This window comes from Poecile atricapillus (assembly GCF_030490865.1).
Source record: "Poecile atricapillus isolate bPoeAtr1 chromosome 32 unlocalized genomic scaffold, bPoeAtr1.hap1 SUPER_32_unloc_5, whole genome shotgun sequence".
Taxonomy (NCBI): domain Eukaryota; kingdom Metazoa; phylum Chordata; class Aves; order Passeriformes; family Paridae; genus Poecile; species Poecile atricapillus.
Window position 1 is genome coordinate 43,338 of NW_026708985.1, and position 4,270 is coordinate 47,607.

Below are 4,270 nucleotides of genomic sequence, written 5' to 3' on the forward strand. Positions count from 1 at the left end.
AAAAATGGGGAAAATCGGGAAAAATCGGGAAAAATTGGGAAAAAGCAGGAAAAATGGGGGAAATTGGGAAAAATTGGAAAAAATGGGGGAAATTGGGAAAAATGGGGGGAAAATGGGGAAAATTGGGAAAAATTGGGAAAAAATTGGGAAAAATCGGGAAAATTGGGGGAAATTGGGAAAAAATGGGGAAAATTGGGAAAAATCGGGAAAAATTGGGGGAAATTGGGGAAAAAATTGGGAAAAATTGGGAAAAATCGGGGAAATTTGGGAAAAATCGGGGAGAATGGGGAAAATTGGGAAAAATGGGGAAAATTGGGAAAAATCAGGGAAAATGGGGAAAATTGGGAAAAATCGGGAAAAATTGGGAAAATGGGGGAAATTGGGAAAATCGGGAAAAATCGGGAAAAACTGGGAAAAATTGGGAAAAATCGGGAAAAATTGAGAAAAAATTGGGAAAATGGGGGAAATTGGGAAAATCGGGAAAAATCGGGAAAAATCGGGAAAAATTGGGAAAAAATGGGAAAAATCGGGAAAATTGGGGGGATAATGGGGGAAATTTGGAAAAAATGGGGAAAATTGGGAAAAAGCGGGAAAAATTGGGAAAAAATTGGGAAAAATCGGGAACAATCGGGAAGAAATGGGAAAAATTGTGGGAAATTGGGGAAAATTGGGGAAAATTGGGAAAAATGAGGGGGAAAGGGGGAACTGGGAATAAACGAGGGGAAATTGGGGAAAATCGGGAAAAATTGGGGGAAATTGGGAAAAATTGGGGAAAAAATGGGGAAAATTGGGAAAAATTGGGGGAAATTGGGGAAAATTGGGGAGAAAAGGGGGAAACTGGGAATAAATGAGGGGAAATTGGGGAAAATTGGGAAAAATCGGGGAAAATCGGGAAAAATTGGGAATAAATGGGGGGAAATTGGGAAAAAATTGGGGAAAATTGGGAATAAATGGGGGAAATTGGGAATATTTGGAGGGAAATTGGGAAATTGGGGAAATCGGGAGGAATGGAGGGGAAAATCAGGAATAAATGGGGGAAAAGTGGGAAAAAATGGGGGAAAAATGGGAATAAATGGGGGGAAATCGGGAAAAAAATGGGGAAAAATGGGAAAAAAATGGGAAAAATGGGAAAAATGGGGAAAAATGTGGAAAAGTGGGAAAAACAGGAAAAGGGGGAAAAGGGGGAGAAGGGAGGGAACAATGGGAGCCACGGGGGGGGGGAGGGGCGGGTCCAGCCCCTCCCCCCGCCCTCCCCCCCCATTTAATCCCGGCCCTTTCCCCTCCCCCCACACTCGGGCCCCGAATTTGGGAGCTTTGGGGACCCCCCCCCGAGGATTTTTTGGGAATTTTCTTCCCCCTTTGGAATTTTGGGAGGTGAGTGGGACCCTCCCCCCCCCCATTCCTTGGAATTCCTCGGGATCCTCCCCAAAAATTCCTTGAAATCCCCAAAATTCCCGGATTTTCCCCAAAATCCCCTCCTGGGACCCCCCAAATTCCCGAATTCCCAAAAATTCCTGGAATTCCCTCCTAAAACCCCCCTGGAACCCCAAAAAACTCCTTGAAATCCCCCAAAATTCCCGGGGTTTCCCAAAATTCCCCGATTTTCCCCCAAATCCCTTCCGGGACCCCCCAAAATTCCCAAGATCCCCCAAATTCCTTCAAAATCCTTTAAAATCCTCAAAAAACTCCTCGAAATTCCCCAAAATTCCCGGATTTTCCCCCAAAATCCCTTCCCGGAACCCCCCGAATTCCCGAATTCCCCAAAATTCCCGGATTTCCCTTCAAAATCCCCTCCCAGAACCCCCCAAACTTCCCGAAATTCCCCCAAACTTCCCGAAATTCCCCCAAACTTCCCGAAATTCCCCAAACTTCCCGAAATTCCCCCAAACTTCCCGGATTTCCCCTCGAATTCCCGATTTTTCCCTTCAAATTCCCGAATTTCCCCCCCCAAATCCTTCCCGGGACCCCCCAAACTTCCCGAAAATTCCCGGTTTTTCCTCAAATTCCCAATTTTTCCCCCGAATTCCCTTCCCGGGACCTCCAAACCTTCCCAGAACCCCCCGAATTCCCGGTTTTTCCTCTCGAATTCCCGAATTTTCCCCAAAATCTCTTCCCGGGACCCCCCAAACTTCCCAAAATTCCCGAATTTTCCCCCCTAATTCCCGATTTTTCCCCCCTAAATCTCTTCCCGGGACCCCCCCAAACTCCCCGAAATTCCCGGAAATTCCCGAATTTTCCTCCAAAAAATCCCGATTTCCCCCCCAAATTCCCGTTTTTTTCCCCAAAATCTCTTCCCGGGACCCCCTGAATTCCCGGGTTTTCCCCCAAATTCCCGAATTTTCCCAAAATTCCCGATTTCCCCCCCCCCCCAAATCCCTCCCAGGATCCCCCAAATTCCCGAATTTTTCCCCAAAATTCCCGATTTTCCCCCCCAAATTCCCGATTTTCCCCAAAATTCCCGATTTTCCCCCCCGAATTCCCGAATTTCCCCCCAAATTCCCAATTTTCTCCCCAAAATTCCCGATTTTCCCCCCCGAATTCCCGATTTTTCCCCAAATCCCTCCTGGGACCCCCCTAAACTCCCCGAAATTCCCGAACTTTCCTCCAAAATTCCCGACTTCCACCCCGAATTCCCGAATTTCCCCCCCAAATTCCCGATTTTCCCCCCGAATTCCCGATTTTCCCCCTCGAATTCCCGGCTTTTTCCCCAAAATCTCTTCCCGGGACCCCCCAAACTTCCCGAAATTCCCGAAAATTCCCGATTTTCCCCCCCAAATTCCCGGTTTTTCCCCAAAATTCCCGATTTTTCCCCAAAATTCCCGATTTTTCCCCCCAAATCCCTCCCGGGACCCCCCAAAATTCCCGATTTTCCTCCCCCAAATTCCCATTTTTCCCCAAAATTCCCGATTTTCCCCCCAAAATTCCCGATTTTCCCCAAAATTCCCGTTTTTTTCCCCCCGAATTCCCGGTTTCCCCCCGCCCCTCCCCCCGCGGGTGTCACACTGTCCCTTTGTCCCCGCGGCGCGCGCGGAATCCGCGCGTGGGGGGAGGGGCGGGGGGGGGGGGAGGGGAAATGGGGGGGTCCCGGGGTGGGGGAGGGGCAGGAGGGGGGGTCCCAGGGTGGGGGAGGGGTCCCGGGGGGGGTCCCGGGGTGGGGGAGGGGTCCCGGGGGGGGTCCCGGGGTGGGGGAGGGGTCCCGGGGGGGTCCCGGGGTGGGGGAGGGGTCCCAGGGGGGTCCCAGGATGGGGGAGGGGTCCCAGGGGGGTCCCAGGGTGGGGGAGGGGTCCCGGAGGGGGTCCCGGGGGGGGGGAGGGGAAATGGGGGGGTCCCGGGGGTGGGGGAGGGGTCCCGGGGGGGTCCCAGGGGGGTCCCAGGGTGGGGGAGGGGTCCCAGGGGGGTCCCAGGGTGGGGGAGGGGTCCCGGGGTGGGTCCCGGGGGGGGGGAGGGGAAATGGGGGGGTCCCAGGGTGGGGGAGGGGTCCCAGGGGGGGTCCCAGGGTGGGGGAGGGGTCCCAGGGGGGTCCCGGGAGGGTCCCGGAGGGGTCCCAGGGTGGGGGAGGGGTCCCGGAGGTGTCCCGGGGTGGGGGAGGGGTCCCAGGGTGGGGGAGGGGCAGGGAGGGGTCCCGGGGGGGTCCCAAGGTGGAGGAGGGGTCCCGGGGGGGGTCCCAGGGTGGGGGAGGGGTCCCAGGTGGGTCCCAGGGTGGGGGAGGGGTCCCGGGGGGTCCCAGGGGGGTCCCAGGGTGGGGGAGGGGTCCCAGGGGGGTCCCGGGGGGGGTCCCAGGGTGGGGGAGGGGTCCCAGGGGGGGTCCCGGGGTGGGGGAGGGGTCCCGAGGGGGGTCACCCCGGGGTGGGGGAGGGGCGGGGGAGGCGCCGCTGTCGCCGCCTGGGACCGGAGGGACAATGGGGACACTGGGGACTGACACGGGGGGGGAGGGGCGGGAACTGGGGGGGACTGGGAGGGAACTGGGAGGGAACTGGGGGGGACTGGGAGCCACTGGGAGCCACTGGGACAGCAGGGACAGCGATACTGGGAGGTACTGGGAGCCACTGGGGGGCACTGGGAGGGGATTTGGGGGGGACTGGGGGTGACTGGGAGCCACTGGGAGCACTGGGACAGTGACACTGGGAGCCACTGGGAGCCACTGGGGGGGACTGGGAGATACTGGGAGGGGATTTGGGGTGGGACTGGGAGCACTGGGAGGGAACTGGGGGGAACTGGGAGCATTGGGAGGGGATTGGGGGGAACTGGGAGCACTGGGGATAGTGACATC